Below are 25649 nucleotides of genomic sequence, written 5' to 3' on the forward strand. Positions count from 1 at the left end.
TAAAAAAAAAAGAAGGTCGGAGGAAGACAAGAAAAAGAGAGTGAGGATGAGCAGCAAAGTGAACCACAAGTACATTCTGTAACCGAGAACATTGCTGCAACCCTGCAGTGGATGCAACATGGAGGAAACGTCAAACAAACAGTACTACCTTCAGAAATCGGGTGATGCATGTTTTGCAAAAAAAAAAAAAAAGGGGGGGGGGAGCCCCGATGAAGATTTACCAACGTACCCTTCAACCTCGTTTAGGAATGTGTGTTTTTCCCCGCTGAATTTCATTGTTTGGAAGCGTGGTGTCACTCTGTTGAGCTTAGGTGAAACGAAATAGACCGCGTAGTCTGAGCCTATTAGCTCCGAGCCTTGCCGCAAGCAGCCGAGGTGCACCATGACTAAGATTTTTAGTCACACCGACTTGGCTTTCAGCAGGCAGCCGGGGCGAGAGATGGAGCTGTCACAGAACCCTTTAAAGAAATGGCTCCACAGCCTCTGTTTTTCATTTAACCTTTCGGAGAATGTTTGTTTACTCTAAAGTACACATCGAGCTGCCGCTAAGACAGCAGCATGGGAGTGATGTAAGCGTGTGAAAGAATGAGGATTGTCAAGCAACGTATATGAGACGCATGAACTCTAACCACGAATCAAGAGTTATATTTAGTTATAGGATTAGAACATAATGAATGTAAGTTTAATGTGCTTTTTTTTTTTTTTACTTGACTGAACATTAATCTCATTGACAGGTTTTCAAAAAGGCGAAATGCACAGAAAGCCCTGTAAATGGGGTCAGGGCAACACATTTATCCTAATAAGGGCCACACAGTTCTGGGATCGTTGTTGGGGTGCCAGATCGTCAGCAGAACTTTGAAGGCTTTCCTAAAACAAATTTTATAAAAAAAAAAAAAACTCTAAATATGATCTATGTCAGCTGCTGGTAACAGTGGTCATTGCAACTGAAAAAAATAATAAATGACATGCCCTGCTGACAGCTGAAACGCCATATTATCTGCCTGTATTGCTTACATCTTACTGTCAACATTTATTTTACAGCAGGCAAACCGGGGACATCCTAAGGACTGAATGTGACCTGTGGGCCATAAAAGGAGTACGACTGTATCAATGCATCCAGCTCAATTAATAATCTTCCCATCTTTTTTTCTCCCCACAAATTGACATAAACATAAAAATGTTTTGAAGAATCTCTGTTCGGTGTAGCATACAATTCAGGACTGATCAGTCCGAGCTAGATTGATTCTAACCCAGAGATGATCCGGTGCAGTCCAGATTCATAAAACAACTGAAATTACACGAATAGCGTAGCATAAAATGCAATCCTGCACGCTGTAATTTATGACGGCTGTTATTTACTCTCATACTGGACGCACAGCCCACCTCAAACCAGAACCTAAATGCTGCGAGGCTAATGGAAACATGCATGTTTATGTGTTGATAGGGTACACTGTCAAAACTACTTGGTACGACATAACAATCTACACTACGTGATGGGATGGAAAATGTAGCGAGGTGAAAGAGCAGGCGGTACATGAGTGGTTTAAAGAGGGGAGAGAAGGAAAAAATGCGGTGATGGCACACATCCTTTCTCTATATTTGCCAGCCAATCAGACAATGAAAAATTGACCTCTCTAATGTTGCCAAAATAAACATGTCTTAGGGATTTATTTGTCCAAATTCAGCAGAAAATCTAGAAGGAATTAATATTGCCTCTGGTAGCCAACTATCACTGGCTACAACAGGATCTGTGAAAATACAAGGTCATTAAAAAAGATGGTCGGGAGTCAGGACCCGAGGTAATTCATCATTTCCCCGTCAAGCAAGAAAGACCTCATGCTGTATATGCTTAACGGGCCAATTAAATTGAGTAAAGCCACCGTCTTGCACAAGGTTGTGCTTATTCAGTTTCAATATACTGTTGAGCTCATGCTGTTTAATCGGTCTCTGCATTGCTTTTTTCTGATTGTGTGGTCATTTTGGCCCAGTTGATCTGCTCCTGTCTATATATATATATATATATGAAATTGGATATTAAAGAACACGAACACATGTCTAAACAGTTTGATGAGTATGGACAAGAACAAGTATAACATTTTTTATTGCATATTGTTTCAATTGCATTTGAACACATTCAGTCTGTCTGTGTATTTTTTGGTAGCTTATAGTAGGTGTTCTTGTCAGACAACGATTTAACAAAGAAAAAGGACCACCATTAACAAAAAACAGTTGCTTGTCGGGACTTTGATGCAATTAAGCTGGTTCCCTTATATAGGAAATTTTTGACCTATCTGTATAATATGATTGAATTTGACTTTGGAAAGTGCCTTGAGATGACATGTTTCATGAATTGGTGCTATGTAAATAAAATTTAATTTAATTGAATTAGATTTTTGTTGCAAAACACAAGATGTTAAATGGAAAAGCAAGAAGTTTTTATTTTCTGTGGTCAAACATGACTGTGCAAAAATGTAAACTTGGTTTATCCTTATCCTTTTTAAAAATTTAAAAGTCACTCACAAAGAGATGAAACAATTCCTGACTCCCTTATCCTTCCTCAGTTTGCTTTTGAATGTCTGAATGCCTGAACTTTAAAATCCAGCTGAACTCTTGTGTGGCGCTGCACACCTTGCGGTTGAATGAAACGATGAGTTTGGTTACAAGCGTGTAATTGGGGAATAACACCTGGGTCAGCATTATGATTGGAGTGAGATGAGAGAAACAAACCCTGCCAGCCTTTGAAACTCATCGGCAGTCCCTCAGGTGACGAAGATGAAGGATAAGGAATGAGTAACTGTGAAAACCCGCGCGCACCGGCCTCCAGACAATAACATCTCCTCGCACACGCGAGCTGTGTGACTTACAAACACCAGCGCCGTCTGGCCATCTGATTTGATCGGGTGTACTACACGGCACGTAAGTGGAATAAAATCGATGGCTTCATACTAACCAACAAGGCCTGTGGCATCTATTCGCTATGCAATTGCCGTGCTTCTCGAATCAATAGCAATTCTCCGTCTACGAAATAATTTGGAAGAAATACGTCGCGCGACTAACCCGCGATGGAAAACAACTCACGGCCCACGTGTTTGCAGCAATATTCTTCATCCATAAATGTGGAATGTATCTTTTAAGACATGAGCAGACAAACAATCAGACAAGCTCTCATTTTATTACGGCACTAGAAGATGGCTGAACCACATGGAGCACTTGCTTCTACATGAATAATTCATAAGTAAAAAAAAAAAAAAAAAGCAACCTTAAACAACCTTGAAATGTGGGGCACCTCGTCCAGTCTAATGCATCTGTTAAAAGTTAATGGCCGACTGCACATCTATTGTCCATTTATTAGTCCTGTTACTGTCCCGCCTGCATAAAATCATAAAGAAAGCAAGCTGCAGATCTGTGGCCAATCGATGGCAGTCCAGGACAGACGGGTATTGATGTGCGGAGCCTTAATGGAAAGGGGGGGGGGGGGGGGGGGGGGGGGGGTGGGGGTGAGTGCTTTGACTTTACCTAACTCACATTACGACTTCTCAGAAGTGCTGTTGTCCAGCAGTTAATGGATTGAAGAGGATGAGAACAGTTGTTGAAGAGGCAGCAATTAGATATGAGGGACCAGAAGAGTCTCTTCGATGTGTTGATTCACTTGTGCAGCCAGAGGTGCTAAACCTATCGATCACGCCGGAGGTATGACAGAGATAAATGTCTCACATTAGCCCCTTCATTCATGATTTTTTTTTTTCCTTCTTCATCTACTGCAGCATAAAAGAGCTTTTAGCGCAAACATTGGTTGACAAGGTGGTTTGAATGAGATATACTCAAGAGACCGTAAGTGCTGTGATGGTGTCTCATTGCATATTGTTTCCCGTCTGTCATACTAAGGTAGAGTTACTTGGACTTTTAATTGAATCACAAGCTTCCAAAGGCTGTGGCATTTTCAAACTTTTACAGTTTTGGTCATTTTGTAGCTTTACGGTAAGTAAATGGAGCTATCTCCCAAATGACATTTTGTATAGACCACACATTTATTTTCCTGTTTTGTCCCAGATTTGACAACCAGTGATTTAAAGTAATTCCTATCATCTACCTATAGACTACTGTAAGGATGAATAAAAAGGATGAGTAATATACAGTTTATCACACAAACACACACAAAAGGAAATGTTATTGTGATAGGACTTAATCAACCTGTGATTACTAACTGTAAACTCGTATCTATGAATTTGTGCAAACCTGAAAACCTGAAAAGCTGATATATGGACTTTTATGCATTGTGTATCTTGAAGTTTTTTAACAGTTTATTCCAGCATTACCGTATTTTTCCGACTATAAGGCGCACATAGTCACGTTAATTCACAGTGCGCCTTATAATCCGGTGAGCCTTATGCTCCGAAAAATACGGTAATTTACATTTCTAAATATGACTGAATGCAGTTTAAGAAAAACTGAACTCCAAATGAACTTTTTTTTTTGCATATAATCAGTATCGATCAGACCTTAAGGGTGAAATCTTTATGTTACTGTGCAAATCTTGAACATTTTGCATAGTCGGTGTAATAGCGTTCCAGTTTCCTGCTTGTGGACGCTCGTATTCTCCATCATTCATAAAGCGTTGTAAGCGTTTAGATACTGATCTATTTAGTCATATCAAATTGTGGCTTTCCCACATCCTGACCACATTTCCTGAATGACTAAAAGATTCATGAACATCAGAAAATCAATCAAACTTTAAGAGCAAAATAGGTTTTAGTCATTATAATCTCACATTAAACACCTTTAGCTGAACCCCTCAAATAATGTAAGGAAAACAGCAATTCTCCATTTGTTGATAAATACATAAAATATATCAAGTGTTCTCAAAAATGCTTACATTTTGAACAAATTTCAGGGCAAGAACACAAGTTTTCTCAAGTAACAGATGTTCACATCGTACAACAATTACAAATAACTACATAATTACACAATTTTGGATCTGTTACTATTTGTTTTGGCCTTTAAACAAGATTATTGTCTGGAATAATGATGTGTTATGCCACAAACATGCTACCTACAGCTTGTCATGCAGCTTCCTTTACTCTTATATTCTACATTTATTTAATCACAAATACAGAAAATTAAAATTTTCCACACATAAGGTTAATTATATAGGTTTGGGATCCCCTAGTGGCTTGTGGGGCCTTTTGTACTTGCGTAATTCACATATAGCAAGAAACGGCTCTGGCTTTGACTGCATACAGTCATAGCCAAAAAGACTATGATGAATATTTTAATATTTCCTTTTAATTCCTTTCTCCTTGTCACAACAAATTCCACCAAACCATGGTAGTAAATGCTTTCATTCCTTCTAAATAAATGCAGTTTTGAGACTCAAAAAATATTACATACCAGCAGGAAGCCTTTTAAGTCCACATCTTTTCTATGGGGGGGTTGAATCTTGGTTGCACTCTCTGACAGGAGGCCTTTTAAAGTTATTTGAGTTTGATCAGTGGAACATAATCTGGTCCAAACAGAGATCTGATCCGCAATTAATGGAGAAAGGTTATAATAGGAGGTCTTTAGAAAATAGTATACAATTATTTAAAATTACATGTAACATTTCAGCATTTTTGATAATCTAAAGCCAAAACTCATCAGAAAACTTAACTAACAAGAGACATAAATTATATTTGAGTCAAATTACTTGCTTAAGGTTACATGATTTGAGCAGGTTCAGAAATGGTGGACACTAACTGATGAAAGGGCAATTTGTCCTGGAGTCACTCCCAAAAGAAAAGAGCTCATATTTGTTTTGTTCACATGACATTTGTTCACACAACTTGTTAGACAGGGAGGTCGTCTTTTACCCTATAGCAGTGGTTCCAAGGTTTTGAATACAGACCTGGTTGGTCGAGTGTTGGGTGTGGGAAAATCTCTAGAAAATTATTTAAATAAAATAATAAATTTTAAGGTGAACTTACTGAAGGTCACTGGTTTCTGACACCTTAAAAAGTTTGGGAACATCTGCCCTGGAGGAACCCCAGTCACCAGATTTTGGCCTTTGCTTTCCCCGCTATTAGAAAAGAATAAAAAAAAAAACTCCCCTTTTCCCCCATTCTCCCCAACCATGATCCCAGAAGGTTACCCCTTCAGAACAAATAAAAGTAAAAGTCAACCTGTTCAAGTTTTTAACTTCTTTAATCAATCCTAGAAACAAGGCAGAACCCTGGACGACGACCTGCCACTCACAGATATGTCTTCACTCTTACATCACCCGGTTTGCGTCGTCTCTGATTACATGATCCTCACTGTTTGCAAAATCTCGCCCGCTTTCTTTTTCCCTGCTCCTCTTTCTTTGCCTTTTTTTCCCCCCTCCCTGTTGCTCGTGTTTCTCTTTCAGCCAAGCTCAAAGAAAGACGATTTTTATCCCCCCGCTGACTTGAGATTATGCCTTTTCCAGCATTACATGCAAGTTACATCACTTGCCTAAAACAAGGTTGTTGCAACGAACGGTATCGAGGAGAGCGTGGTCCCTGAGAAACAAGTTCACTGTGTTATAGAGAGGACTTTGCTAAACCACTACTCAAGGCAGAAATACAATGTTATACCAAACTGGTATATATTTCATCATTGCACTAAAAGCCAGGGGTCATTTTGTATTCAAATCACCGCGTAAAAACGCAGACAACATCGTCTAACTCTTGTAATCAAACCACAAGGAGGTATCATCAAACAATACGTTATATACTGCCTTTCGGTGTTTGCGTATGGTTGCGTAGGGGTTACCTGTGGACATAACCATTGCAGACGTGAAGAATGATGTGATAATATGCAACTCGAAAGCACGTAACATAAGCAAACCCAATAAAAAAAAAATAGAATAGCTAAAATAGCTTTATTTTGAAGAGCTACCAATCACATTTTTATCTTAGTAATGAAAAAGCCGCATCAGTAATAATCTAACCCATGAAATACTAAGGATTTTATTTTGAAGGGTACCTGTGAACATAATAATCATAATTGATGACAATCATAAGCTTTGGTAAATAAAGAATACCCAAATAATCATGCATGGAGCAGATGAAGGAGGCCCCAAAATAAATTCTGGCTAGGGCCTCGTTTATTCTTGGCCCACCTCTGAAGACATGCCATCAGCACACAGGCAGCTGTGCAATTCTTACTTGTTGTGTGCACACACGCTGATATGTAAGTGACAGAGAACCCAAAGCTGAATACATCCCGCACTAATATTAACAGCAAACCAGTGTTTGCCCCAATGTTAACCTCATGGTACGGTATATCCACACAAACACACACACAAAAAGAATCCTTGTTTAAAATACAAAGTGAGGACCATGCCTTGACTCCCATAGACTTTCATTCATTTTCAAGCCTTTCTATGGTCTAACCCTGACTCTAACCTTTATCAGTATAAACCTAAACCTAATTGACACCTTAGTGCTAAACCTTACCCCTGCGCAAAAAAAAAAGTGAAGACCAAAAAAAGCTCCTCACTTTATATAAAAGTCCTCACTTTACTAGTAAAATGAGCAAAAGCTGTTCTCACTCAGCTGCAAGTACAAGAACACACACACACACACACACACACGCGTGCACACAGCGTACACGATAATGTGTGAAGAGACAGAACAGGTAATGGAAGAGATGAAGCGATAGTGAGATGGTGTGATAGAGGCTTGTGATTGCGCTGTGTGCTGGCTGCTTGCAGATGTGGAGAGAAGGAAGGGGTGACAGACGCGAGACAGATAACGGCGGAGAGAACGAAAGGCCAGGTGTGTTAAAGAAGCACCGCAGAGGGAAAGGTGCACTGATTGAGATTCAGACGGAGTACGCACAGACACAGGATAGATCTATCTGTATGCAAGTGGCGTAACAGACACTAACACTAACACACACACACACACACGTTGACACAACTACCCAGCCAGATGGAGCAGTATGCAGAGCATGTCTCATCAAACTCCACCCGCTTGTCAAGAAGATATATGGATGCAACGCCCTACCGCAACCCTGCAAAACAACACACAAACACACAGCTGCGAGCACGCACACAGCTCACCAAACGGCGAAACTTTCTTTCCTCCCTCTCCTGCACAAACACACGTATAGATGTAGCGCCATCATTTTTTTTTATTTCCCTCCCCAGTAAACTCGGGATGCAGAGAAAAACACACACCCGACTGCTCCCCTCTTCTTTTACTCCTTCTTGTATCTTTTATCTCTGCTTTTCCACGTTTTCTAAATATGTGAACACATGCCGGCGATCTTGCATTATTAAATCCCATCCGCGGCAACCTTAAAGCGAACGATGCTGAAACATTGCCCACAAGATTTGCACTTGGGGCCACAATGAGGTGTTTTAATGTGAATTTTAATAAATATTTGCTTTAGATTCTCGTTCAAGCCCTCACTGAATTAAACATTAATAGGTTTGTTTCCACTAGGATGCCGCTCTCCTACACACTGAAAGCTAATTCTGTCCAATTCTCATCTTTCATCTTTCAGATGAGAATTGGATGTTTATGTGATAATAGAGGATGGTAAATAGTATACACTGGTACATAAGTGCATAGCAAAACCGAGCTCAGCGAGCACATAAATATGCTCACAGTTTGTTGCGTTTCAACCACAATGTTAAATATATTTAATATGTATTTTATGTGACTGACCAAAGCAAACGGGAGCGGGAGGAAAATGCTACATGATTTTCTTAGGTTGTTGAACCACATTTTGTTGTAATTAGAGTTGCCAGCCTTTTGGTGTATGTTTCTACCAGCATTGCACATGTAGAGACAGAAGTTTTGGCAGATTCTTCTTTGCCTGATAAGCCAAGCTCAGTCAGTTTGGATGGAAAACATTTTGTGAACAGTAATCTTTCAGGATCCCCATGGAGTCTCAGTTCTGCTCCATCAATCTTGCCATTAACTGTGACGTCTCCCATGTCCCATGAAGAAAAGCATCCCCACAGCATAATGCTGTCACCACCATGTTTCATCATTGGGTCATGTTCCTTTTCACCAATTATTCCACGCATGTAAGTCAAGGAAATTCAACTCTGTTTGCTTCCCTCACATGTGGGCCATGTGTCCTACATGGCTTATATCCTATGGCTTGAATTTGACTTTGTAAAGTGCCTTGAGATTAGATGTGTTGTGAATTGGTGATATATAAATAACATATAATTGAGTTGAAGTATATCTACAGACATGACTTCTTAGGGTTTTATTTCAGTTATGGCATTCTTCTTACCACTTGTCTGGATTAATGGAAAATAACAAGTTCTCCTGTCAACAGTTTCTTCCACCTGAGTTGTGCATGTCTGCAGCTCCTCCGGGGTTTCGATGGGCAACTTGTCTGCCTCTCCAACTGCTAATATAACCTATGTCTCTGTAGGGCTGTGATTGCCTCCAGTTGTTTAAATTTTAAAATGATGGGCTGAACTGCTCTCTGTAGGATCCTTAATTCTTGGAATATTGTTTTGAAACCTAGCTCTGGTTTAAACATTGTTAAAACATCATCCCTGACCTGCTTGCTATGTTCTTTGGTCTTCATGACGCTATTAGTTCACTAATGTTCTCTGACAAACCACAGAATGCTTTTCATAACTGATATTAAATTACATGCAGCTGGACTCTCTTTACCTATAAGGTGACTTCTGGAGCTGACTGGTTACACTTGATTTCATTTAGGGGTTTCAGAGCAAAAAGGGTTGAATGCAAATGCACTCTTTTAAAAACCATGTCACTTTTTCTTCCCAATTCATAATTACTTGCCACATTGTATCGGTCTATTATATATAAAAAAAAAAGTACGCTGAAGTTTGTAGTTGTAATATGAAAAAATGGAAAAAAACAGAAGGAGATTTCTCGACCGTACGCAGAGGTCTGAACACCATCTGTTCAGTCCCACAAACAATGACACACACATGGCTGCACACATGCACATCCTGCAAAATAAGTAACACATTCCCACATACATGCTGGACAGTAAAACACATGTGGTGAATAACAGTCTAACCCCTACGAGATGGAAAACAACTGTTAAACAAAAGATTTATTGTGATGTCGGTTTCACCCATCTGTTGAAGTAAAGTCTCTGTAGCAGAGACTTTTGTTTTTCAGAAAGCAAGTGATCAAAAAGAACCAAAAAAAATTCCCAGGGACCCTTCATCCGTCCTCTAAAACTGAACACACTCCTATCAAATATTGTTACAAAGCAGTCTCAAAATGAATAGCAAACCAAGCAGTATTGTACAAGTTTGTTTGTCTTCCAAGCGCCCAGTCTGAGCATCAGGTTCTAATTAAGGTTGAAATGTTAATGAATATATAATCATTTTGAGCTCTTTTAATGTTTCTAATAGGTTGTATCGGGAGCACAACCAGTTTTGCTCTCTGACTTATTTCCGACACTCAAAGAGAGAATAAGTTGACGTCGGGCGCACATGCGCAATGAAGTCATATTACCACATTCGGAACAATTTAATCCTGACAAGCATTTACATGCATGCTGATCAGATTGCCAATAGGCATAACATAATAGGCATTCAATAATATTAACTATTCCCATGCTACACTATGCAAATGATAACTCTACACTAGAGAAGATTTACTCACCTCTTGATACCTGATGCTTGAAACTGCAAGTGAAACTGACACCATGACCCATTTCCTGTTTAAGTCAGCAAAAATTATCTGACGTCTTAGGGGGCACACTAGGAAAATGTAAATTTTATTTCCTGACTTAGTCCTACAAAACAAACAAAAAATGCAATGAGACAGCCATGCCAAAGCAGGACTAAAGTACCCCATCCTGATGCAGTTTAACACGGCGGATTTCAAATACTTTATCCAAATACACCCAACTCTATTCAAAACGGAGGTGTATCAAATGAGATGCAAACTTTAAAGACGTGAAATGATTTATTGCTTCACAAAACCAGCTTAATCTCTTTACATTTAGATCTGGATTAAAAGAACAAATGCATGTGTATTTTAGAACAAATGTTCTAAAAGACACCTACACACGTGGCAACATGGAAGGAAAACGTGTGACATCAACTAAAAAAAACACCATTAAATAAAAGTCATTTTCATTCATTTTGTGTTTTCAACAATTTTTGACATTGTGTCAAACCGGAACTGGATCAGGACTGCAACCTGTACTGTAGTCAGTGTGAGCCCCGGGTTAGCTGCAGATGGAGCTAAACTGTAAAAGACCGTAGCGATGACACTGGACTTCAGAAGAACCCCCCATCACTCCATTCTATCCAGAGGCAGTGTCTCTGATGACAACTTTACAGTCAGGGTGCCCTGCTGTTCTTAAAAAAATAAAATCACTTGTACATACTGCTCCTGTTCTTACCTTTTCCCCCCTGAATAATGTATTTTCTGTTATAGATAGTTGTTGTCTGCTCACTGTTTCTTGTCTGCCTGTTTCCTCTGATGACGTGAGCGTTGGAATCCAAAGTCAAATTGCTTCTTTGTCTCCTCAAACTTGGCGAAATAAAGTTGATTCGGATTGATTCCGATGAAGAACCGCCTGGACTAATTATTTAGCTGATTATTTATGCACTATGTATTCAGGCTCTCTATGCCTGCACTACATTTGGTAGCACTCGTTGCGTAATGCGGCATGAAAGGCTTTAGAAGGTAAAGAGGTGGTAAGCGGGGAAAGTCAATAAGAGCCTATAACTGAGCTTTCTTTCAAAGCCAAAACAGTAAGAGTGGGCCAGAGGCAACTTTTTCAATAAAACCTTGTTTTTGAGATGGAAATTCTGATTATTTTCCAGTAGCTGGATAGATTGTTTATTTCTGAGTCATGAGTAATTTTGTTATCGCAATATCCACTCATGTTATGTTTTCCTAATACCCTACTACCAAATGTTTTGTATTTTTCAAAGAGAGAGGCCCGGATCGCTGCCTGCTGGTCAAGTAAGAGTGCAGTTTAGCGGTGTTTGACGTGCGGTAAAACCAGACTTAGATGAGCGACTTAAAGTCGGAAACAGATATTGGAACGAGTTCCGCAAACAAAAGCAGTGTTCCCAAAGAAGGAAGTGAGGATGCTGCAGCAAGGGTTTGAAATTAGGAGATAACATTAAGTGTTCATGAGAAACAGATGTGGAGATCAAACGTGATCAGCAGATGATGGGAACAGAAGAAACCAAACAAAGAACAGAGACTAATCTGTAATGGAGCGAGGGTTCCTAGTTCCAGCAAGTCCGCCTGGAGTTTGCAGAATATCACATGACCGCCGCCATGTGTTAAAAATTACCGCTAGTTAACTATCTTCCCTTCAGAAAACTGCTTTGAAAAAATATGTCTGCAATTTATGAAATGTGTTCCACCGGGCCCTGCTAAGTAGAACCAGATTTGCACAACATAAAAATGGACTTACCCCTCACCCCGGTTCTCTGAAAAATGTTACTCCCTATTCTTTTTACACTGTTTTCTTCTTCTCCGCCGCCGCCGTCCCCTTTATGCCCCGCAGGAGAAAGTGTTTAAAAAAACAACAGGGGCCCGAGTCACATCTGGTGAGCAGAAAGCCAGGGAGTGATGGTTGGGGAGACCTTGGATCAGGGCATTTCCAGGCGTACCTGTATGTGCAACATCGTGACAGCGGTTTGCTAATGGCTCTGAGTGGCTGAGAGTGGAGAACAGCCAGAGGCAAAGGCAGCAGGGGATGGTACAGCCAGTACTGCAACAACCCCTTCGCAGGTCACTGATGACCTATGATTCATTTTATCTGAAGTCTAAACACTTTCTTCTTGGCTCTTTAAGTTTTTAGCAGATTTCCCTTTTATCGTATCCAATTTTGTCCATTTGTGGGAAATAAAATCTGCATTCACGTGATCTTTAGGTGTCCCAGTCAAAATTGCTCCAATGTAATTGTCACAGCATACATGACAATAGCCCTGAACCTACTGCAGCTCTGGACTCAAATTTTCGTTGTACGTTTGAACATTAGTTGAAAAATAGCATGGACAAAGCAGGGCAGATGTAGAAAAGCCCATAAAAACAGCCACAATTTTGTTCCGGTCTTTTGAACAGGAAGCAATGGTCAGGGTAAATGAAGTGGACCTCCACGAGATTGTTCCTAAAACACGTCAGCATCCTCAAGCCACACGGTCACGACACAAGCTTTAAAAAAAAAAAAATCCTGCTTTTGAAAACAGGTGCAAAGACCACAGAAAATATCTGTTTTGCAAAATATCTGTGTTAATGTGGAGCTATGGTGCGTTGAATTTGTACTTGGAAAACAGAATATTCGATATCCATCTTCCAGGTGATATTTGAGTCCCGAATCTTAAAAATCAAATATAAAGAGCCCTTAAATTTGAATTTCGACTTTCCTCATGGGTTCTGAGCATATATGGGTAATCCTAAAAATATTCAGGCCCCTGTCTAAACACCTGTTTCTAAATAGACTTTTCTAACATGCTCCTTTTGACTGAAAATAATGGACATAATATTTACATTCTTCTCCTTTACTAACAATATGGCAAATCATTTTAATAACTATTTTATAAAATAAACATAAAGTAAAACAGAGGTAAAACAGTTTCAATGCAAATTAAAAAATCCATTTTTATTTCCATCAAATTTACACATCTGTATTCAAAATATCAATTAAGTCAAATTGAAGCTGAATTCCTTGTTTGGGTGCACAAACCTGGCCACTAAGGCTGATTCTGGTTAACCTACATTTTCAAGACTCGAGAGCCTTTATTGTCATCGCTTTCATCAGAGAGGTGCATCAAGACACTGCTGTGTTCTTCTCGTCTCAAGTAAAGACAGTGCAGACAACTCAGATAACCTTGGGGGATATTTCCATATCAAATAAGCTCTGCAGGCGTACTCTGCTGAGCTTCTCTTGTGCCTGTTCTCCTCATCACTCGGTGATGCAGCAAAGGAGGAGTCGGTGTTTGCATTTATGTAACACAGCAAAAATAAAAATAAGAATTAAAAAAAGAAAGGTACGGCACACAGCTGTGACACGGTACCCGTGGTTCATGTCAAAGGACTGGTGGCAAAAATCTAATTAAAATCTCGTATTGTTCTGGTGAACCCAATTTCTGGCATTTACAAATGCCCTTACGATGGCAGATTAAGATGGTCGCATCTGTTGCTACAAAAAATAAACAAAGAGTAGTAGATTTAAGTAGATTTAAACATATTTTGAATCATTTTTCAGTGTTATCCATCTTATTTCTATTCTGGAGAGGCCCTTGCATTAAATGGCTGTAACCGTTTTGAGAGATTGGAAATGCAGATAATCAGCTTTTGTTACAGCAGAAATAATTGCTACATGGAAGAGGTTTTTAAATACTTATACCTCAATACATACAGCCTTGTGCGCATAAGACGTAAACATCATCACAACTTTATGTGAATAACAGAAGGATGAAAAGAATAACCTGCTCCATTCAATGAATAAATGCAGAACCTGCGACTCTTTGTTTGCCTAACAACATATGCATTACGTGCTGGTAAAATTTGTTCATGCCTCAAGGTCTTTGTCCCGCAGCAAGCACTTTAGATCATTGTCCCCCTCAGATCGACCTCCCCCGCTGTCCATCAAACACCGGCAGCTTTTTTTTCTTTTCATTTTTTTTTTTTCAGAAACGCCGAACTCTGAATGGTGAGATGGCTAATAGCATCATCACAGATCCGCTGTTTTGTTTTCCCCGTGGCATAAACACAAACACGCACCCACAGACACACACATCCTAATCGCTCTCCAGCTCCACAGATGGATGCCACCACTCTCTCTGGAGCGCTGCCAGTGCCAGCCAGTGAACAGCTTGCCTGGCACGGCGCTAAGCGTGTGTGAGCGTACCAGCCTAGTGCTGAGTGTGTGTGTGTGCGTGTGTGTGTCTGCGGAAACAGTAACGAAATAGCCGAGCACAGATGGGTGACCAAATTCTCCACTCCCAGAGCCCTCCATCCTCCCCCCCCGCATCCCTCCTCCTTATATACAAGAAACACAAACACATGCAAGCATCGACACGCGCGCACACATATGCTCCAGAATAGAGACACACAATAATGCGTGCGCATACTTGCACAGTGCCTTGGTTCTGCCTTAAGTGTCTCCCGACCTGGCACGCTCTGCTCCTGCTCGCACAGCTGCTTCCTCAGAAGCTCGAACACTTATTGATGCGCTGTGGTTGGTTTACACTTTCTGACTATGGCATAATAAAATACAAAGTCCACCAGAGCCCACACACAGCCAGGCACGTCTATTCCTGAGCATCTTGTGCAAGGATGGATGGGTTCCTTATCCCTGGTGGCTGCTTCTGTGTTTCTGCTTGTTCACTTCACGCGCATGCACGCACACACACAGACACACACACACACACACACGCAGAGCAAAAGCATCAAGGCGTTTAGATGGAATGCCTCTGGTGTTGGTATCCTGCCAGCGGAGGCTTGTAGATCAGCCTGATCAAAGCGGAGTGTCGTATTTCTGACAATGAACTTAAAGACATGAAAACTCTTGACGGAACAATAGAATGGATCCAATTAATTACAAAGCAGCTGTGTACAGATGAAACCATTTAAAAGGCTGAGGATGTGATGCGAGTTTTCATGACAGGCGACTGCACGAGGCTTTGTGTCTTGCGTTTGCGCCCGCCGATTGAAAGCATTGTCAAACGTCACAATAAAAGCGCCATTACCCTAGTTTACAGTCCTGTTCAGGAGATACCAGAGGAGGTGCTGTATTAGGCATCGTTTTACTCGCTTCGACAAAGCATAAACCAATGCAGGGCTGTCTATTTCACACCTGTTGCTGGGTTCGGCAGGTCAGCTGGCTGAAAGAACACCCTTCCACTTTCCATTTACTTAAAATAAACAAAAAATCTGGAAAGTTGGAGATGTTTTCAGTGACCAAAAAACAAAATACAAAAAAAAAAAAAAACGGACAGTCATTGCGTTGAAACAAAATAAATGGAGTTCATCATTTATCTTAAAACTTCAGCATGGAAGCTACGATGACCTGATCAATTAACCAGCTTCTTATGGTCCCCGTGTACCTCTGTAAAGAGCAGAAAAATTAACTTCTCAATGTTTGCTGAAGTCTAAAAGTTACAATTTTTATTAGGTAAAGTTACTACTCTGCAATGCAGAGTAGTAATCTATCCCTTACAGAACCTACCCCTTACAGTAATGCAGAGTCTGCATTACTGTAAGGGATAGATTCTTTTTTTTCCTACTAAAGAGTGATAATACCATGATAACCTCATAAAAGCTAATTCACACTGGAACCACAAATTACGCCTCAAGAACCAGGATCTCTTCAATGCAGAAGACGTTGTATTCTCATACAGGGTTGAAGAGAAGGTTCATCAGTGGAATAAATCAGTATCTAGACAGTCGGTCATTGCTCAGGAGGCTGGCAGCAGGTACCCTCGCCCCGGTACATAGGGGAAAGCATGGTGGCTGCTAGTGCCAACTGTGCACCGCATAGCTGTGCCAACTCTGCCAGCCTTGCAGTGTCTGTTTGCCAGTGCCATCTGGGTAGAACAGCTCTGCGCACGTACAGTACCTCTCCTCAGCACAGAGGGCACACACACACACACACACACACACACACACACGTGCATGCATGGATGCACACAAGAAAGCAAGGGCAGACGTGCACTCTGAATTCATGTAGCACCCACAAATATGAGGTGTATGAGCACGACACACACAAACGCACACACATACACACACACAGACAAACGCACAGCCGGCCGCTGACAGCTCACCATCTGTGCGCTGCCTCTGACTTCTCCCTTTGCTTCGTTCTCTGCCCTCGTTTTTGCTCTCATAAACGCTCCGTCCCTTTCCTCGAGTCACCCCGGTAGATAGCATCTTATTGGAGAGAATTTCGAGGCAGCACATCCCATCAGTTTGTCATGACCACCTGTGCACTTAGGCTTCACGTTTACCTTTTAAGTGACAACGTGTACAATTAAAATTCCCTTGATTATTTCCATACTCAGACTACCTGGAAGTTAAACGGGCAAAGTTCATGTGCTATGCTCATTTCGTCTCGTCTCACTGATTAGTTACACAATAAAAAATAGGGAGCATAAGGATTACCCCCTGTTTAACCACAGTAAATATAATAATCTCATGCATCTCAATCATCTGGGACACAACAAGATTAGAAAACAGAATGAGGAAGAGGACAACGCCACTGTAAGGTAGTGGAGTAGCAGTGTAACTAGATGTTGAGGTGTGAAAACACCACAACATAAACTGTGTCTGTTATAGAGCTACCTTGTTGCTGTCAGTATATGGCTTCATCTCGTTTGGTAAGTGTGAAATAATAATTAATCAGATTATGGGAACCTGATCTGAATGTGTTCGCTTTAGGCTTCACACGAACTCCGGTTGTTATGCTAACAGAGCCATCTAATAGCGACTTCAGGTGATATGCCTGGATATACGGAGCAAAGAGTAATGCGACATTCCTCCTGTTCCGCTTGTTGGTTCACACTGCCAGTCAGCTGGCTGAAAAAAAGGCCCCTATACCTTCCCTTCACTCCCACAAACAGAGTGCAGATGTCTAGAGAAACTGTTTAAAGAAAAAAACAACAGTCTACTTATTTTTAATTAGTGTAAGTACGTAAGAGTTGTGTACGATATGCATGTTTTACAGTTTGATCGCGTTTCTATTTTTTTACATTGAAGTAGTGTAGTACGTAAATTCTATTTTGTATAAAAGCCCAACCAGGGACAGGAGTTGAAAATGAGCATAACCTTTAAACTTTATACGCAGCACTTCAGTGACATGCTTTGTTTTGACACTGTTTATTTGCATTGTACCTGTCAAATAAAGATCTCACACACACAAACACACATCTACACACACATTTCTGCTATAGGTACGTAAGTTCTATTTTGTATAAAAGCCCAACCAGGAACAGGAGTTGAAAATGAGCATAACAGTTATGGAAGTAATGTGTGAACTGAGAATAGGCGACATTGTTAACAACTGTGCAGATTATTCCAGCAAATGCAAAACTATGGCTACATTTAATGCCATTATATTTTTGGTTGAATTAATGATTCCTGTCATTCCCTTTACTCTCCTCTGATTGGCTTTATATATGCTGTGTATTTGAGGGTGAAAATACAATGAGCCACATAAATTATTCAAAAGCCCAGATAATTATGTCAGTAAGACCATGGTCAGACTGTATTAGCAATTGTTGAAGACTTTTAGGTCTTTTGTTTACTACTCTAGGGTGCTCATCAACATCCTTTTGAAGCGTTAAAAGAATGGTAGTAAAAAATGTACCAATGTTTTTTTTTTTTTTTTTCAAAGTTCTTACCCAGGGCTGAGTCTTCTAAATCTTGAACTTCAAGGTTTATATTCTTCAGAGTGAAACTCTCTTTTTGTGTTGCAACATATTGAATCAGCCTCAATCCGATTTAATCAAGGTATAATAGCTCCATGCATCATGCTCAAGTAAGGTAAGACTGTTTCAAAATTTCTGCTGGGGAGCTTTAACTGGTATGTTTGCTAAGCTGCAGACTCCTGTCTGACTATTCAAGCACATAGTCCAACTAATTAACCAGCTAATATCAGCAATGTTGTACTTCTGTTACTCCACAACAGTAGGGATCTTAACTGATGCTTGATTTAGGTCATTTAATAGGTTTCAGACTTTAATGTTTTTTTTTTAATCAAATCTGCTGTTTTTGCCCAAGATAATCATAATTTGAAAATACCATGTCAAATTGTTACGTCTCTATATTGAAACCCAAAACGAATCGTCTTAGATTTTTACACTGTGCATAGAGAGAGAGAAAAGAAACAAGAATCGAAGCCAATGTGGGGAGAGAATTGGTGGCAAAATAACTTTAACAAGATGGCAGTAAAGGGGACAGGAAAGAAAAAAAGAGCAGGAAGGTAGTCAGAGTACAGAACCGTAGAGTTCCCATCAAAGACATGCTCAAACAGGTCACACTGCCTTTACAGATTCTTCTTGGGAGTGAGGTCCACATCATGTGTTTCTCATTTATTGTTTCTGAGCTGAAAGTAAAGGCTACAGCCAACCATACTGTCCTGATCCATCTCAGCCATATTGCTTTCCTCCCAGTGTTTGAGTGATTTCATGTGTGCCTACAGACTAGTAACTAGTTGAAAAGATTAAAAGTACAAACTACGTGCCCCCGATATTCCTAGACGGAGGTTTTTGGAATCGGACAAAGCTATTCTTCGCCTGCTCAATACCAAGTGCAACATCTTGAATCTAAAACCTCTTTATGCCTTAAAAATCTGTGCACCGTCTATTTCATTTCCTCTACCTGCAAGAACTGATTGTTCCTCCCCACCGTCCATCCTCTCCTCGCCCCTTTCATCCCTCTGGCAACTGCACAATAACATCCGAAATATCTATGACTGAACACTTTCCTACTCCCATCCTTCTTATTCTCATCACCCAGGGTCTTACTTGTTTGCCTCCCCCCTCCTGGTGCTCCTGTCGTACTAAAACCATCCAACCATTTTCGCCACTCCTCTATTGCTGTTCGCCTCTCCGTCTTTCTCTCTCGCCATTCAAACACGCCACATGCTCTGCAAGAAGGAGCCTCATTACAAACAAGGAAAATCCATTTGGAGCAGCCTTCTGCTGCTTCTGCGACCCCCTCTGAACTCTCTCGAGTGGAAATGGCCCACATACCTCCTCTTCTCTCTTCTCCCTCCTGGATTCCTCCTCTCTGTAATCATTTCTCTCTACTTCTCGTTTTCTCTGTGTTATCCTTCTCCCGAGCCACTCGATTTTCTCCCTGTGTGTAACCTTCATAATCACCGTCCATGTTTGTACACATCAGGTTAACGCTCGATATTACAAAACGGGGAAAAAAAAGAAGTTTATGTATCAATCTGAAGAAATGTCGCAGCCGTTTACTTTTATTCCCGCAATACACCTTAACTTCGGCCAAATCCCAGGGAGATGAAAATTGAGTTTTTACAAGTAGTGGTCATTGAAACTTTAAATCTGAATGCAACACATAAAAACTGACAGCACGAGACAATAGTTTATAATTTGCTTTATGTTATATGATTTATGTTGGGTTTTTTTGTGGTTGACAAAAAAAAAGAAGCTGAGTAAATACAAAAAGTCGTTTCCAAATGTTAATTTATTTGTATTAATGAAAAAAGCCACCTGAACCAACCTGACCCATATGTGAAGAATTAATCACCCCCTAAACCTAATAACTGGGCTTTGATTGTTTGCTACATAAACTACGTTTTTTAGCCTAAGATCACAAACTGATGGCCGGACATTCTCCTTCAGGATTTTCAAGGGCACTGCAAAAAGGGAAGTAAAAATAAGTAAAATGTTCTTGAAATTAATGTATTGGTCCTTGATTTGAGCAGGTAAATAGGATTATTTGCCTATGAAATGAGTAATTTTACCCCTAAAATAAGACAATTAGATATACTGCACTTGAAATAAGATGATGGAATTGTTCCTATTTTAAATGTAAAAATCGTATTCCACTGGCAAATAATCTTATTTACCTGCTTAAATAAAAAAAGAAATACTCTCATTTCAAGAAATATTTTCTTATTTTTAGTTCTATTTTTGCAGTGGGAGGACTTGTGGTGCCATCAAGAAGAGTAAGATGTCCAGACCCTAAACAAGCAAAGAACACCAAGATCACCACACCACCCCTCCCATGTTTAGCTATCAGTATGATTTTTTTTTTAATTGTCTGCTAGTTTTACTACAGATGTAGAACTACACACACTTTCCGGAAAGTTCTACTTCTGTCTCGTCAGTCCACAGAATATTTTCCCAGATGTCTTTGAACCATCACGGGGTTTATGTTGAAATGTAAGGACCCGACCACACAACACACTTCTTGGTCGGATAGGGTGTCCCGTCCAGACGAAGTGGCCGCGAAATGGAAAAAAAAGGTTCCCAGAGTGGAAAACTTTGAAAGCTGATAGACTCATAAAAGTCTAAAAGAAATCAAGTTTAAATTCAGAAATGGACTGATTCTCAGTATGGGTTTCTCCAGATTTAAAACCAATCTCTGCACCACTTCCTGCAGTTTCCTCTTTTTTTCAACTCCTCTTATCTCCAATCCACATCCCTCCCCGTCCATGCTTTCTCACTTATCTCTTCTCTGTCACCCTGTCTGCTAAAATCTTTTCCTTTCACCCCCGTTCCTCTCTCCAGTGCTCTATTTCACCCCCCCCCCCCCCACAACCCCCTCGCTCCTTCTGCTCTGCCATCATCACAACATCTGATTAACATATGTCTGAGCTTTCACTCCCTGTCAGCTTGCAGGCATCTGCACACAGGCACACGAGTTCGCACAATCTCGTTCCTCAGGTTCACGAGGAGCGCAGATAGAAGACAAAAAAAAAAAAAATGGCACAGAAAAGTCCCCTGATCCCTCTTTTAACTGCATTTACGTCCCCCTGTCGCTCAGTGACTGTGTGTTGCGACCAAAGCGAGTATGAGAGGGAAAGCATCTTGACATTATTGCAAGACAACGCGGCTCCTGTTCCCTGGTGTGCTACATAAAATGCCTTTAATGGAGGATGGAGAGGAACTGGAGGAAATACAATAAGAAAAGATGAAAGAGAGACTCCATCAGCTCCTCTGAGAATAGCTACTTTAAAATTACTCATGTTCACACAAATGTAGACTACGTTTTGAAAGCCTCCACGAGCCGGTATTGATTTGATTTCTTCCATTCAATGAAAGGGGCAGCAACTTAACTTCATATCCCTCTCTTCAGTTTCTGTAATCAGATATCCATTATTGATCATCTTCAACAGAGATGCCAGGAATCCGAGAATTACCACGGGATCACATGGGCTACACTGTCTGTGTGCGTGGCCGCACTATTTAAACTTCCGTCCCATTCACGTTGCAGGATCTTTACAATGCATCGTCCTTAGCCGACTTGTGCTCCAATTTCCTGGAATCCGTCCAGCTTTCCCCGTCTCATCCGAAGGAACAACGCGCTAGAACGACAGCAGCTGCAGGTAACCAAACAAATACCTGACAGAGAGGCTTGCCAAAACACTTAATCCAGCCCAACAATGACAAAAGCTTTGCAAAAAAATAAAAAATAACTCCAAATAGTGGATGATTGTTTGCATTGGTCGACATTTCGTAATACCTGTAATTTTGCCAGTTGGTTAGACAGGCATTCTCTGCTATTTGAGCAATTTTGCAAAAAAAAAAAAAAAAAAGAAGAAAAAAAGGGACAACTACAGTGCAGGCAACAGTGTTACAAATGCCACATTTGCAACTGTATGGGACATGAGTCGTGCTGAGTTAAAACGACTCGGCGTGTGAACAAGCACCGAGGGGTTTACTTTATTTGAGAATTAAACAAGTCCGCTTTTCAAGGAGCCATTTTTTTTTTTTTTAACTTCCCAACTTACACTCTTGTGTTCGGATTCAAACAGACACATGGAAAAAGGATCTCTCCGAAAAAGACTTAACCATGCTATAGAGGCCAAACTGTTTTGGTAAGGACAAATCTGAAGTTCTCTTTCTTGTTATGCGTGTGTGTGTGTGTGTGTGTGTGTGTGTGTGTGTGTGTGTGTTTGGGCGGCTGGGTGGCTGGGGGTGGGGGGTAGGGGGTAGGGGGGCTTTATGGGGGAGAATGGAAGGAAGGTTTTCGTGGAAGGCTTGGTAAACTCAAAGGGGATTAAGAGGGTCAACTCAATGAAGAGTCAATGAGGTGCTTTTGAATAGCAGGGGTTATGGAGTGAAACACGCACAGACACCTTGAAGTCCCACAGAAACTCATGCTCTGCATGTGCAGATTAAAAGGTACAGAGTAGTTATGTGTGAGAGAAGAGAGTGAAAGGATTATAATACATAAAAAAAAACATGCAATCTAACAAAGGCTTGCATTTGGCCTTGCAAAAATACACCTTCCCCATGGAATTTTCCACATGTTATCACCATACAGCTACTACCTGAGCACATTTTATAAGAATTGTTTGTGAAAGGTAAACACATTACTGCAGGATTGCGAAGAGGAGGGAAAACAATGCATGATTTCCAAATTGTTTTACAAACAGTAATAATTTGCATTCAGAACCTCTAAATCAATGCTTTTAAGAGCCACTGGTTCTTTTGAGAAGATTCTCTGCCAACTTGCAATCTCAAGACAACTGATATTTTTGCACAAAACAGCTCAACCTGACCCAGTCAAGTAACTCACATCGGATGCCCTCCATCCAATCTGAGGTCCTTGACTGGGTCACGTGAATATTCTTTGACCTAAACCTTTACGCTGTAGCTCTTAGATGTGTGTTTAGGTCTGATGTCTTGCTGGAAGGTGAACCTCCCCAGTCTAAAGTCTTTTGCCAACTCTGAGCAATCTTCACTCTTCCTGCTGAAGAAAAAACATTCCCATAGCATGATGCTGCCACCACCATGTTTTATTTTTTTAGGCTCATGCTTTGGATGAAAGCATGAACTGGAATGAAGGGGATAACACAAATGCACTTTACACCTATACGCTACTTTGTGCTGGATAGTTGCACAGCATCCCAGTGTAATACATGGAAGTGGAACACATTGGAAAAGGATGTGAGTACTTTCGCAAAGGCACTGAAACAAGACACGTCGCTGGCAAACCAAACCTTCCACGAATCTTTCTGTGCGAATGTGTGTCTGCACACAGCCTATACAAAAACACAACCTCACAGAGTTTACGCCCCAGCGGAGACCATTAGTAATTCCCTACCCAGCATGCTAGGAAGGCATAGTTTAGGAGAAATACAGGCAAAGAGGCAAAAGTCTAGAGAAGAGCAGTGGAGTGGAAGGGTGGGTGAGACATCAAGGGAGGACAGAATCAAGAGAAGATGGATGAGAGAAAGAGACAGTCAGTGACAGACTGGCCAACAGACACACACACACACACACACACACACAGATGGAAAGATAAATGAGGAGATATTCTGGCAGCGCTACATAACACAGAGAAAGGAAAGGGAACATCAGGGCAAACGTCAGTAGTCTTCCTTCCGTTTTGACTGACCAGAGATGCCCTCGACTTCGGTAGGATCTGACGCAACTTGCTAGAAACGGTCTCTGTGCTGTGAAACAAACATAGTCCTGGTTTCGTCATCAAGCCAATGGAGGGGAATAAGTTAAAACTATCTAAAATGTGCCATGCTTTAAAGTGTGGGATACTTGGTGTTATCCATGAAACTTTAACCGATGCAGCCCTTTAATTAGGATGATAAAGACGGGAGAGATTTGCGTAACGTAATGTTTAGGGGGATTGCTTTTGTGCGGTGTTTGGGAATGGCAACATTGATGAGAAAAGCAGCAAAGTGGCCCATGGTAACTCTGGAGGAGCTAAAGAGATTAACATCTCAGGTAGGAGAATCTGTGGATAGGATAACAAAGAAGATTGGCCAGGAGAAAGCCACAAGAAGTATTTCTTTGTTTTGCATGTTGCCATAAACCATGTAGGGGACACAGCAAACATGTGCAAGAAGGTGCTCTAGTTAGATGAGAACAAAAGTAAACTTTTTAGCATGTGGTGAAACATGGTGTTGATAGCATATTGCTGTGTTGGAAGCTCTTGTTTAGCCGGGACAAGGAAGCTGGCGAGAGATGATGGAGAAATGGATGAAGCTAAATACAGAACCATCCTTTAAGATGATTTAAGACTGAGGTGGAAGACACAGACCCGAAACATACAGCCAAGGCAACAGCAGCAGTAGGGTGACTTGGGTCAAAGCAGTAGGTCAGGAGAGTACCACCTAATGGAAACATTAAGCGTGACGTGTGAAGCAGTAGGTACAAAAAGAGAGGATGGAAGTATTTGAAAGAGACAAGAAGTAGCCTTGGTGATAAGGATGTCTCCTTGTGGGCCTTTGGTAAGCGCTCTGTAGGGATGCACCCACCTGCACTTTCCCCTCCGGTCACACATTACCTCCGCGAGTACATATGTGCGGCTGCAAGTGAACAACAGCTCTAGAGGAAAGGGCGGCTGCACACGGGCCTGGCCTTTTGTGTGTGCTGATGGGAGGGAGAGAGAGAGAGGAGACGGAGCTGCGGAGAGACAGCCAAGCGAGAGGGAGTGCAAGTCGAAAAGGTGCAATAAGCAGAGGAGGAAAAAAAAAAAAAAAAAAAAAAAGCAAGGCAAGAGACTCCCTGTGTGTGCTGCAGGTCCCCAGCCATCTGGACCACTCTCCCTCCCCCCTCGTTCTCCTCTTCCCTCTCCTCCTCTCGGCCGACTGGTGCGCTATTCATGGCGGACCCATTTCACCTTTCAGCGTGTTACACCCTCTTGCCACAATACATGCTAATGAGGTAGAACAAATGAGTTTTCTGCTGCGGGTGCATGCATGTGTGATGGGCTTTCAGCATAATGTGTGTGTGTGTGTGCGGGTGTGTGTGTGTGTGTGTGTGTGTGTGTGTGTGTGTGGGAGGATTGGTTGTTGAAATGTTTTCCAATCTCTGCTTCCCCAGCACTCGCTCGGATGTTGTGCGAACAGTTAATGTTTGTGCAGAAACTGTTTTCGCTCTCTCACGTGAAGAGAAAGAATAGCAGGAGTTTACCAGCAGGTGAACTGATGCGGGTTTTGACAGACGCTAGATTTTTCTTTTTTTTTCTTCTTCTTTTTTTTTCCAGAAGTGCAATTCTGCCATC

At 41.1% G+C, this 25649-nt stretch overlaps 1 protein-coding gene across 2 annotated transcripts in view; it reads right to left on the minus strand.

Annotated features, from left to right (window-relative positions):
- The window catches only part of runx1t1 (RUNX1 partner transcriptional co-repressor 1), an 80870-nt gene that overhangs the window by 33687 nt on the left and 21534 nt on the right, over positions 1-25649 (minus strand). The window lies entirely within an intron of this gene.

The sequence above is a fragment of the Fundulus heteroclitus genome, chromosome 13 (genome assembly GCF_011125445.2).
Source record: "Fundulus heteroclitus isolate FHET01 chromosome 13, MU-UCD_Fhet_4.1, whole genome shotgun sequence".
NCBI classification, from domain to species: domain Eukaryota; kingdom Metazoa; phylum Chordata; class Actinopteri; order Cyprinodontiformes; family Fundulidae; genus Fundulus; species Fundulus heteroclitus.